Source organism: Dioscorea cayenensis, chromosome 9 (genome assembly GCF_009730915.1).
Source record: "Dioscorea cayenensis subsp. rotundata cultivar TDr96_F1 chromosome 9, TDr96_F1_v2_PseudoChromosome.rev07_lg8_w22 25.fasta, whole genome shotgun sequence".
Classification (NCBI taxonomy): Eukaryota; Viridiplantae; Streptophyta; class Magnoliopsida; order Dioscoreales; family Dioscoreaceae; genus Dioscorea; species Dioscorea cayenensis.
Window position 1 is genome coordinate 25,246,660 of NC_052479.1, and position 13,761 is coordinate 25,260,420.

Here is a 13,761-nt window from a genome sequence, read left to right on the forward strand (position 1 = left end):
TTTAATGGGATATATCTGGACCGGCCACATGGCTGGTTCCTAGTTTTTCCGATTGAACCAGTTAGGTCGGTCCGGGTTTGATTACCTTGGTGATTAGTTGAAGTAATTGTTATTATTATAGAGATTATTATATAATTATAAAGCGAGAGATTTAAAAGGAAGGGATTAGAAAGAACGAAACTTCAAACGAGCAAAGCCTCTCTTTCGCTCGTTCTGGCAATCCTTTCTCTTGATCTTATATATGCTTGTTGATCCACGAAATTTTTCATGATCTGATGCTGAGGTCCTGGTTGTAGGTCTCCAGATCTTGCTTTTGGTGGATTTTTCTCGGCCATTTTGTGGTTTTTGATTGAGATATTGGGTTTGGTTGTTTAGGTTTTAGGGATTTGATGTATTTTTTGAGGTTTTGGTTTGGATCTGATTGGTGATTGTTTGACTTGGAATATTTCAAATTTGCATCTTTCTGCATTGTGCTTTAAGCTTAACCAGAATAGAGAAAGGATTAACAAGTTGGATGTATTGGATTTGGATAGAAAATTAGGTTTCTTGATACTGATACAATAATGAGTTTGATCAATCGCTTATTTTTACTTTGTTTTACATCTGTGCTTGGGCTTGTCTCTTTGCTGTTATTTGTAAAAAGCTGAGCTTTTGAGATCACTTGTGAAGCATTTGATGCGGGCCGTATTGACGAGATGGCATGCGCGTTCATGTGGAAGTGGGACTCGAAGTAATAAGGGTATTTTAGTAATTCGCCGGGCGGTGGAGTTTTTGGGTTTCTTGGGCCTAGTCGATGGGAAGCAGACCCAGCGGACACAAGTCACGCAAACTCGTGAGTCATGCATGATTTCGGCCAAAATTCCAGTCGTTTAGGCCTCAAAACCCTAATTTTGCTATTTTTTTAGTAATAATTGATTTCATTATTCCTTTGGCTTTGAAATCTACGATTTTGTAAGCTCGCTTATATGCGTTAGCATTTATTTTGTTAACTCTTTTATTTCTTGCCAATATTTGAAAATTTATCATTTTTGGTATATTTTCGAATTATCTCCGTTTTAGGATTATTTTCATATCTTTGATTTTTCCTATTTAATGTAAGCCTATGGGTGAGAGTATGATCAGTTTTGTAATAGTTATTCTCTTGAGTAATAAAATTTACTCCTTTTTCTAATTCCTGGTTATCTTTGATCAACAGGTTTTCAAGGCTTGTACTGGGTATTCGTGCGCGAATCAACAGTTTGAGTATACCGCTGCATCAGTTTCGTACCAGAGCCGAAGCGATCATGGCACCGCGAGGACGTAGTACGGGACGACCTACACAAAGGATGGAGGAGATCTACGATCTTGATGGCGATGCTAGATTTGAGCAGCATGTTGGCCGCGTCTTGGATGTTCGGATGGAGCGGATGATGGAGGAATTGACTGAACAGATTGCCCAATTGATGGGTGGCGGCAATCAAGGGCGTGTCTCCGAGAGTGGGAGTGATGGCACCATGGAGGAAGACAATGGTTACTTTGCTGACATCATAGGGCGTCGGGGAGGACGAGATCGTGGGGTTGACACCGTCACCACCGCGATGAAGATAGGCATTGGGAATCTGGCATACGGGTAGATATTCCAGAATTCCATGGTGGACTACAAGCGAAGGAGTTCCTTGATTGGCTTACCACGGTCGAGGAAGTCTTGGAGTTCAAAGGAGTCCCGGAGGACAGAAGAGTGACGCTAGTGGCAACACGACTGTGTGGGTGTGCAACCGCATGGTGGCAACAACTAAAACTCAACCACAGTAGGTTGGGAAAAGGCAAGATCAATTCTTGGGAGAAGATGAAGAAACACATGCGCTCTAACTTCTTACCCCACAATTATCAGCGCATAATCTTCAGCTGATTGCACAATCTTCGCCAAGGAACGCACACTGTGGAGGAGTACACCACTGAGTTCTACCAGTTGTTGGATCGGAATGAAGTTCAAGAATCCATAGATCAGTTAGTGGCAAGGTATATTGGTGGCTTGCGCACTCAGATCCAGGAGACAGTCAACCTATTCGATCCAATCTCCATCTCGCGCCCATCGCCAAGCACTAATTATTGAGCGGACAACAGCGACGATCATCCTCTATGAGCTCGGGTGGGGCTCCCGATGGTAGCGAGCATGATCGGCACTAGCCCCGAGTGGTGTGACTCGGGGAGCGGCTCCCACCGCTCGATCGGGTGGATGCCATCATGCCGAGGAGGCAGCAACAACAATATACAATGCTTCAGTTGTGGAGAGAGAGGTCACCGCCAAGCCGACTGTCAGAAAGGGGGCAAACGAGTTATGTTGGCGGAAGAGGAAGAAGACACAACCAAAGTACTTCCACCACTGTATGATGAGGGTAACCTCGATGAAGAGATAGTTGAGGGAGATGTGGGGATGGCTCTAGTTGTGCGCAGATCTTGCCTGACGCCTCGAGCTACGGAAGACGAATGGTTGCGAACCAATATCTTCCACTCCTCCTGTACTATTCTTGGTAAGGTATGTCGGTTCGTAATTGATGCAGGTAGCTGTGAGAACATTATATCTGAAGAAGCTGTGCAGAAGCTCCGGATTTCCACTGAACAACATCCTGCACCGTACAAATTAGCATGGCTAAAGAGAGGAGAGAGTTGACAGTATCCAAACGAGCTTTGGTTACGTTCTCCATCGGCGCGAAGTACAGGGATGAAGCATGGTGTGATGTCGTGCCCATGGATGCATGCCATTTATTATTAGGAAGACCCTGGCAGTATGATCGGAGGGTTTTCCATGATGGGCGCGCGAACTCCTACAGTTTCACCTACAGAGGAGTAAAGTTGGTGCTAGTACCCAGCAAACCAATGGAGAAGTAACCATCAACCAACATCAACCTGCTGTCTTATGCACCATTCGGAAAGGGAGTTGAAGGGGGCGTAAAGCGGCGTTCATCTTACTCGGTAGAAGGCGATCAGCTGAAGGCTTGGAAGATGTAGAGATTCCAAAAGTTGTTCTTCCTCTTACGGAGGAGTTTCGGGGATGTCTTCCCCGATGACCTCACGGAGGGCCTCGCACCTCTTCGAGACATCCAAAGCACCATGTGGATCTCACAACTGGGCTCATCTCCGCCTCACCCGACCATATTACCGAATGAGTCCAAGGAAGCATGAGGAATTAAGGCGGCAAGTGGAGGAGCTGCTGGCGAAGGGGCACATCCGCGAAAGCATGAGCCCATGCGCGGTCCCAGCCTTTTTGACGCCAAAGAAGGATGCACTTGGCGCATGTGTGTCGATAGTCGAGCCATCAACAAAATTACTATCAGGTACCGGTTTCCTATCCCTCGCTTAGATGACTTGCTCGACCAGATTAGTGGTGTTATGGTGTTCACCCGATTTGACCTGAAGAGCGGGTACCACCAAATACGTGTGCGGCCTGGTGACGAATGGAAGACCGCCTTCAAGACGCGTGAGGGACTATACGAATGGATGGTGATGCCATTTGGTATGTCCAACGCCCCCAGCACGTTAATGAGGGTCATGAATCAACTACTGCAGCCCTTCATTGGCAAGTCAGTGGTTGTATACTTTGACGAGATCCTCATCTATAGTCCAAACCAAGAAGCGCACCTTTTGCATGTTCGGGATGTCCTGGCTGTTCTTCGATCCCAATAATTCTATGCAGCAAGAAAGAAGTGTGTTTTCTTCACACCCAAGGTATTATTTCTTGGTTATGTTGTTTCAGGAGCCGGGATACAGGTGGATGAGTCCAAGATCACGGCAATACAACAGTAGCCGACTCCCACAAGTATCACTGAGGTGAGGAGTTTCTATGGCCTCGCTTCATTCTACAGACGATTCATCTCACATTTCAGCAGTATTATGGCGCCTCTTACTGAGTGTGTGAAGGGGAGCAAGTTCTTATGGACACCTGAAGCAGATGCGGCGTTCCATCTCATGAAGCAGCGCTTAACCACTGCACCGGTCCTGACACTGCCAGACTTCAACCATGCATTTGAGTTGCATACTGACGCCTCGAAGGTCGGCATTGGGGGTGTGTTAAGCCAACAAGGGTGGCCTGTCGCCTATTTTAGCGAGAAATTATCAGGGGCCCGCCTGAACTACAACACATACGACATCGAATTTTATGCAGTGGTCCAGGCTATCAAGCGATGGAGACACTATTTGATTCATCCGGAGTTTATCTTGTACACAGATCATGCCACCCTCCGACATATCCACCAGCAAGATAAGTTGTCCGCGCGCCATGGTCGGTGGATGAACTTTCTCGATGAGTTCACCTTTGTTGTTAAGCATAAAGCTGGCGTCTCTAACCGTGTGGCGGACGCACTCAGTAGGCGGAGCAACCTTTTGGTCACAATGAGAGTCGAGGTACCCGGTTTTGACTCTTTTAGTGATTTATTTGCTACTGACCCATATTTTTCGGAGATTTTCTTGGATGTCCAAGCGGCAAAGCGAACGAATTTCGTGCTGCATGATGGGTACTTATTCCGGGGAAATCAGCTCTGTATTCCAGATTGCAGCCTACGGATGCAGATCATTAGGGAATTGCATGGCGAAGGGCATGTGGGACGGGACCGAACACTCCACTTGGTTCAGTCTTCCTACTTCTGGCCGGGCATGCGCAAGGAGGTGGAAAAATTTGTCCAACGGTGCCGGATTTGCCAGATCTCCAAAGGGGGAGCCACCAACGCCGGCCTTTATATGCCGCTGCCAGTACCCTTACGGCCGTGGACAGACATCAGCATGGACTTTGTACTTGGACTACCCCATACCCAGTGTGGCAGTGATTCAATTTTTGTTGTGGTAGACCGCTTTTCCAAGATGGCGCACTTCATCCCCTGCAAGAAAACTACGGATGCTGTCAATGTCGCCCAACTCTTCTTTCAGGATGTCTACCGGCTCCATGGCCTTCCGTCCTCCATTGTCTCCGACAGGGATACACGGTTTCTTAGTCACTTTTGGCGAAGCCTGTGGAAGATATTGAATACGCAACTTAACATGAAGCAGGTGATATCATCCTCGATCGGATGGGCGCATCAAGTTGTCAATCGCTCCTTGGGTAACTTGCTGCGTTGCCTTGTGGGGGACCATCCGAAAGGGTGGGACATGAAGTTGAATCAGGCAGAGTTCGCTCACAACCATACTACCAACAGAGTCTGTGGTTCACCCCATTTCAGGTGGTGTATTCGGTGCTTCCACGTGGACCACTTGACCTCCTTCCCTTCCCGGCAAAGACTAAAGTCCATGGAAAGGGCTGCCGATTTTTGTCACGGGGTTACAAGACATTCACAAGACCGCTCTTTGACAATTTAACTTCCTCAAATGAACGTTACTAAGAGGCATGCTCGACTCAACACCGCCACCATAGTGAGTTCGAGGTGGGTGACTTTGTGTGGGCTGTGTTATCTAAAGAGCGCTTTTCTGTTGGGGAGTATAGTAAGCTCATGGCATTGGGCCCTGTCGAGATTATTGAGAAGATTAATTCCAATGCCTCACCGGCTTCAACTCCCTAGCCATATCCGAATGGCGGATGTCTTCAATATCAAACATTTGTTACCCTACTATGGAGACTCTTCAGATGATGAAAATTCGGGGTCGAATTCTATCCCGCCTGGGGAGAATGATGCGGGCCGTATTGAGGAAATGGCATGCGCGTTCATGTGGAAGTGAGACTCGAAGTAATAAGGGTATTTTAGTAATTCGCCGGGCGGTGGAGTTTTGGGTTTCTTGGGCCTAGTCTGATGGGAAACGGACCAACGGACACAAGTCACGAGTTTGCTGTGTCACGAGTTTGCACAGCAAACTCGTGAGTCATGCATGATTTCGACCAAATTCCATCGTTTAGGCCTCGAAAACCCTGATTTTGCTATTTTTAGTAATAATTGATTTCGCTATTCCTTTGGCTAGAAATCTCTGATTTGTAAGACGTTTATGGCGTTAGCATTTATTTTGTTAACTCTTTTATTTCTTGCCGGTATTTGAAAATTTACCATTTTTGGTATATTTTCGAATTATCTCCGTTTTAGGATTATTTTCATATCTTTGATTTTTCCTATTTAATGTAAGCCTATGGGCGAGAGTATGATCAGTTTTGTAATAGTTATTCTCTTGAGTAATAAAATTTACTCCATTTTCTAATTCCTGGCTATCTTTGATCAACAGGTTTTGAAGACTTGTACTGAGTATTCATGCTCGAATCAACAGTTCGAGTATACCGCTGCATCAGCATTGCAAGTAATTAAAAAAAACAAAAAAAAAGTGTGCAGTTGTGCTTGTTTATTTATTTTTGACATCAGCATTTATTGATTATTGAGGTTGTGAAAATTTCTAGCTGCAAAGATGTGAAATACTGCAGAAATGTGAATACAGCAGAATAGATTTCTGCAGAAGAGTAGAGCAATCTGAAATATTTTTGGTTATGAAATTTTTTTGAGATCCAGAAATGCATTGGACACCAAACTTTATTGATATGCAGAAATGCAGGCATTGAAAGAGAAAAATCAATCTATATCTGTTAATAAGATAGCCCATGTTTTTCGTCGGTCTGAGACAAAGATTTCATGCTTTCCAATGGCCTTGTGGCATGTTTATATAAACAGGCACAAGAAATCGTTCAGTCACTCATGTCTTGGAAAGTATATTGAGCAGATGTCCACAAGCCATTGAACAGCCATTGTTTCATCCACTCTTTGTTGTTGCTTTGACTAGGTGACTTTTCACTCTTTATGAAATGCTTCTTTTTATTTATTATACCTTGATCTTTGCTTTTAGCAGTACTGCATATTTTTCTCATGGTTTACACCTCCATGAAAACACATTTATTTTCCTTTAAAGAGAATACTCATATAATCGGCATAACTTGAATCTGTTGGATTCTCATTTATGAGCTTAATTTTTTAATTTAAGCATGCCATATTGTCCTGATGAAAATAACTTGAATTGTTGGGTTAATTTGCTGATATCTAAATCCTTTTAATTATTTCAACTATGTTTACTGATTTTATATAAAGATAATTTGAGATATGTTTTTATTATTGGTTATACAATTATATTTGATTTAAGACAGGATATAAAGGGGAAGATGATTAGAGTTTTCTTGAAATAGGTCCTTGTGCTCTTCTTGATTTAGATAGAATACCTCTTTTGTTCTTATAATCTTTCTTTCGCTAATAGAGAGATTGATAACTTAGTTTGGAGTTAACAGGAAGGTGGGATATTCATCAGAATTTTTTATAGGAGATATTTCTTTCGACATATATATTGACCTAACCTAAAATTGGGTGAATTCTCTGTATTTTATTTCGTAATTATATTTGTCTCTATTCTTGGTGCTTATATGTAAAATCCTTCAAGGTGGTTGGGCGCTGATAGAAATAGTGTTCATCATCATTTTTTTTATACGAGTGCTTTATTTGTTTGTTGGTTAACTCATTCATTACCTTATAACATGCTATGTAGGATCTCAAACAAACCATTACCCATGAGTATACCAAATTACCAACCACGTCCATTCATATGCTCACCTGTCATAATTAGGACTGCTTGTTTATGTCCAATCTAATAATTAAGTACCCTCAGTTACAACACTCATAAACAAGCACACGCACGCTTGCAATCTATCCATACCCAGGATATTGCAGGATATAAGGTCAATTGAATTGGTGAAGATTTTGTTTCTTCAAAAACTGTGCTTACAAAGTCATCTCATGTGTAAGATTTTTCTTTCTGCCACTGCTTTTTGTTTTTTTCCCCCATTTCCAGTTTCTTGTTTGTTTTCTTTAATATTTTACACTATTTGAAAAGTTCTTCGTTTCATTAACTTTGTTTTTGAATTTTAACAAAGTGTTTATTTTAATGAATGATGTATTTTCATAAAACAATTTTCAGTAATGATTTAGATTTGTAATGGCACAACATTGGATGATCAACATCACACTAGCCGGTTTATTTAGTTATTTTTGGGAAGTCATGCACAGCATGAAGAATTGATTTAAAATCATTTCTCAGCTATCGGGTTTGATTATATACTAGATTACTCTAACTACTATCTCCTTTGAGCCAACTGTTTCCTACATCCGGTAGTTGCATTATAGATTATGTATTCTATCATGTATGTTAATGTTTATCTTTGATCTTATATAGGGACATGTATAATCTAATTCATAGTACCAAATGTTGAACTTAGAGTCAACTACTCCTCTATCTAGCTCCTTTGTTATGACATAGATGTTAAGCCAGATCCTTTACTTTTGGGCTGAATATCACTTTTACAAGTACTTTTACTCTCATCCAGGTTTTCCACTAGAAAATTTTGGTATCATTTCCCCAACAAGCATCGGGAGGTAAAGAAGATACTGTAAATTCCTAACAAGGATTGGGTTTTCTCTTGTTCTATTGATGCTTAGTGATAACTAAGCCTATATTTTTACCTGTTTTATAATTGATACACCCTTAGATTTTTCACCATTTTATATATAGGGAAATTTCAAGAGAAGGAAACCCAAGAAGTGATACCTTGGTTCTAATTTGTATTACCTTAATCAAACTTTCAGTTTGTGGTATAACTATCATATAATGCTTCTAACCAATCTCATTGAGAGTTCAAGGTTTTTGTTGTACTGCAACTGAGTGAACAGTACTCCAAAAGTACTTCATCTAGCCTCATCTGCGTAATGGTTTTTTCTTTCATGTAATTTCTCTGCGGACAAGGCCATTAAAGTTTTGTCAAGATTTCATTGACAAACATCGTGTCCTTCTAATACCTTTCTTGGAAGAAACCAAGGTTTGGAAGTGTATACTTCTTTTTTTCTTTGGTGGCTTGGTAATGTTAGTGTGTAGGATCAAGCTTTTTAAATATTTTTTTCTTGCTATACTTTGTTTAAATGTCAATAAAATTTTCAATGTGACTGATGAAGTCTTGAAAACGAAGCAGAAGTGTATATGTGTGCTTTTGTTTTTTTCCCCTTTATTAGCAGTTTTTTCCTCCTTTCACTTTCATAAGTTGATCTTTGATGTGGGAAATAATAGCTTGATTGCATATCACACGGTATACAAATAAGACAATTAGCTGGACTAGGAGAAATAAATTTCAGAAAAAGAATTAACTGAATAAGTTCATATATTGGTGATTTTTTAACTGTTCAATTTGAGTTCGATTTGTACGTAAACAAATTTAAGCTTAAAAAGAAAAACACATGAGGACTGGGTTTGAGTTTTGCAAATCTTATTTATGGTTATCTTTTAGTTCCAAAGAAAACTCTCGACAGCAATAATAACAAACCATTAGTCTCGACTAGCTCGGACCAGCTAAAATGAATCCTTTCTGTTCACATTGCTTTGTCAAGGGCCAAAAGAAAACTCTCAAAAAGCTAAAACTATATCTTAAATAAATTCTAGAGACAACCACCATATATTGGATATTATTTTAAGGTTTATACCTTGCTACTGTTGTTGAGACATGATTTGGGTATAAATGTGAAGAGCAATATCTTTACGTGTTGGAGGCCAAGGGAAATAATCAGAAATGATTAAACTATACTATTCTCTTCTTTACTGATGGATATTAGACTTACCTATCTTGTTTTCTTCTCTGCAGATAACCAACTGCAAATTGGAGGCTCCATCTTTTGCCTGATGACATGATCAAGTACTTATGCACCAAAGCAAATTTGTGTTTCTTTAGTTCTTTTTCAATTGAAACCAACAGTGGAAGATTGTGTAGCTTAAAATTCTGTTCTAGTTTATAATTTGTCACAATGTCAGTATAAATTGTGTCACAATGTGTTTTATTTTCAATTTTTTAATGAGATGTTCAGTTTTTCGTTTTGTAGAATGTGTTTATTTTAAATTATTTTAAAGATATAATTTCTAGTTTTGGTATCATTTATTTAACGGTCTGCTTAAATGAAGGCTTTGGGAGGTTTTATAAAATAAGGTAAAGTAAAGTAATAGAAGGTAAAAAAAAGTTTTTAAACCCTTTTTTGTTTGAGGCAAGGTAAAGTAAATTGAGGTTTTAAAACATTGTTATATTTGGTTTGAAGGTAATTGAAGATAAAGTTTTATAGTAATATTACCAAATTACCCTTATGTTGAAACACAAAAGTTATAATTTCATTTATAATTAGGCATTTTGGTTGGATGTAGTTGAAAATGCAGTGGATTTGTATTTACAAATCCTTGTATTTGAAAATTCAGAAGAGTCAAATCCAGTGTTTGGTTGAATTTATGTGTAATACTGGATCACAGAATTTTGTGTTAATTTTGTGTTTGGTTGGCTGTTAATTTTGTGTTTGGTTGGAAAGATTTGTAAATTTAGATTTATATATTATATTATTAATATTAATTATATATTAATATAATATAATATAATATAATGTATCAATTATATAATATATTAATTATTAAAATCCCAAAAATCACTCACGTGCAAGTTATGTGAGGGATTCATCTGGATGGGATTTTGGAATTCGATCATTTTGGCTGAATTCCATAATCCCATGACTTTGGGATTTGAAAATACAAAGGACATTCATATCCTTTGAAACAAACACAGGATTTCTCAATTCCAAGGATTTTCAAATTCAAAGAGTTTCAAATCCAGTCAAATGAAACTTACATGATTCTCTCCTTGTTTACATAAACATCTCCCTTGCTTATTGCTATATTAATTAATATTATTATATTAATTAATATTCTTTTATAGTTTAAAATTAATTAATATTGGTAGAGGCTCTTCAGTCTTCACAATTATATGGTGTCCATGAATGCTTTACTATTAAAAGGTGTATCATATATACCAAAAAATTTAATGTTTCATTTACAACAAAAATTTTACAACACTACATGACAAAAATAAAAGAAAAACAAATATCTCATTCTCCACAATTATAAAAATAAATAAATAAATAAATATTCTTAATATCTCATTCTCCATCCCAAACCCTTCCTGTTTCCATCAAACCAAAAACAAAATACCAAAACATACAATAACATCAACAACAAGAAGAAACAAACATCAAAAACAATAATCAAAGTTCCAATAAACACATACATCATCATCATCATCCCAAACATTACACACAAAATACCCAAAACCAACATGTCACATACATGACAAAAACAATAACAACGAAAGAAAGAAACTAAACATAATACTCAAAACAGTGAAACACTTGCTTTTCATCATTCATCATCATCATCATCTAAATCAGAAATCATTATCAACCCCAAGATCCATAAGCATGAAGCAAACTTCCCTCAAATGAAATAAACTTTTCATTGCCTGCATCAGAAGATCACAATGGCAAATGCTAAGATTGATATGTAAAGATATTCAATGACCAATACTAAGAAAGATAAATAGCAAAGACAAAAACATATATATGTATATATAGAAACCCATGTTTTTTACCCGTTCAGCCATGTTACAAATAACGAAGATTATAATTAGTAACATGAATGATATTGAGATATACACAAAACTTTCCACCAATGTTCAATAACTTACCTTTCATTTTTTTTCAATCACGCGATTCTTGGTCATAGCCCATTGAAATCAACAACGACTTACGATGTTCATCCGGGCATCCCATTATAGCTTTCAACATCTTTGGATCCTTCATGAGAAACAAATGAGCTTGGCTTAAAAAGGTTGTGAGAACCCTAAATTCAATAGTGTAGCCCACACATCTGATGCTTTAATTGGATCTTGGTTTTGACCAAGTTTATTCATAATTTGGGTGGTCACACCCAATACTGTGTTAGATACTTGGACTATTGCAGGTGTTGATTAAACAATCGCATTCGATACTGACTCCATCCCAGTAGCTAACACAGTAACATCATCACGACTATCGGACCTTTTAGCTTTCTTGGACATGGAAGACCTTGAAGCTTCAGTAGATGCTTCCTCTGCGAACTCAATTTCATTCTCTCCCAAATTTTCTAAGTTTGCTGTGTTTTGGGAAACCATGAAATTAATATCATCAATTGTGTCCCATGAATGAGGTCCACCAGATGCATTCATTGAATTTTGAGCTCTTCTTCGTCTCATTTCTGATGCGGTCTTAGCATGTTGTCCAGTTGCTTTATCTTGTTTATAGAGTTGAACTAACTTGTCATAATTTCTGATACTTTTATTCATCCACTCAGCAGGATCTGGTTTGGCTTATAAATAGAGCAACAGTAAGAAGATTACATCTTATAATATGAATATTAACTTGCATTACTTGTACTAAAACACTCACTTTAATTAAGTGTTGCCATACTCCAGGCTCAGCTTCCCACATCTCCTTTGTTGGATTCCAAGCGAATCCACTCATCCCATTCTTGAATATATCATAGCATTTGGTAAACGCTTTTTTCATATTTTTCATGCGGTTTTGAGCCCTTTCCTTATCTATTGGTCTATCCGGAAATTTTCCCTTCAATTCATTGACACTGTTTTCTAATGCATGTGTCGTGAAGGTGCCACCAATTCTAATTCCCATTGTTTGTTGATGCAAATATGCATCAACTAAAGCATCATCTATATTAAAATTCCATAGACTACAAATATCTACTAAATAAGCACCGACTCATCTAGAATAACATCACAAAAATAAATTTATTATGAAGGTATCAATCACAGTCCATCCACAAGCAAAAATATCAAGCTAGAGTTCAATTAGCCACTCATAAACAAATCAAAACATTCAAAGAGCAAGAAAAATGTAAAACAACAAAAGATAAATTGATGTGGGGCGTATCAAGGAGCTAGCCTGCGCATTCATGCAAAAATCAGACTCAACCTAACCGAGGGGCATCTTGGCCATTTTTCCTAGCGTTGGAGTTTTTTGGGTTTTATGGGTCTAATTTGATGTAAAATGGGTCAACAAACAAAAGTCACCAGCTTGTTGCACAAGCTCGTGAGTTATACCGAAATTCGGCCAAATTTAATCATTTAGGCCTCGAAACCCCTAATTTTGTCATTTATAGTAATAATTGATTTCATTATATCTTAGGCTAGAAATCTCTAATTTGTAAGTTGTTTTTAGCAGTAGTCTTTATTTGTTTAGCCTTTTATTTCTTGTTATAATTTGAGAATTTGCCATTTTTGGCATATTTTCAAATATATCTCCTTTTTAGGGATGTTTTTGTATCTTTAGTTCGGCTATTTATTGTAATCCTACATGCAAGAGTAAAACAGTTTTGTGATCATTATTTTATTGAGTAATAAGATTTTACTCTTTTTTCCAATTCTGGTTATCTTCCGTCAACAAGTGTTGGACGGCTTACTAACGGATATTTGTGCACAAATCAACGGTTTACATGCATACCGCTGCATCAGTTTGGTACCAATCGATCATGCCACCACATGGATGAGAACACCCTACTCGACAGATGGAGGAGATCTACGAGCGTGATGATGATGTCCATTTTGAACAGTGGGTTGGTCGCCTCTTGGACCTTCGAATGGAGCGAATGATGGTGGAATTGACCGAAAGGTTTGCACATATGATGGGAAGCACAAATCAAAGTCGTGCCTCGGAGAGTGGGGGTGAAGACTTGTTAGACGAGGATAACAGCTACTTTGTGGACATAGCGCAAGCATGGCAGCGGGAGGGGCACAATCGTGGGGGAGATACTAAAAAGCCCATGCGATGAAGACAGACGATGGAAATCTGGCATACGGATTGAGATTCCAAAATTTCATGGTGGTTTGCAAAGCGGAAGAATTCCTTGACTGGTTGACTACAGTTGAGAAAATTT

At 38.8% G+C, this 13,761-nt stretch overlaps 1 long non-coding RNA gene across 1 annotated transcript; it reads left to right on the top strand.

Moving 5' to 3' along the window:
- The first annotated feature begins 6,506 nt into the window (after positions 1–6,506).
- LOC120268795 lies at positions 6,507–9,831 on the top strand. The gene is made up of 2 exons (XR_005539029.1): positions 6,507–6,720; positions 9,608–9,831. It is a non-coding gene; the product is annotated as an uncharacterized LOC120268795 (long non-coding RNA).
- Positions 9,832–13,761: the final 3,930 nt, after the last annotated feature.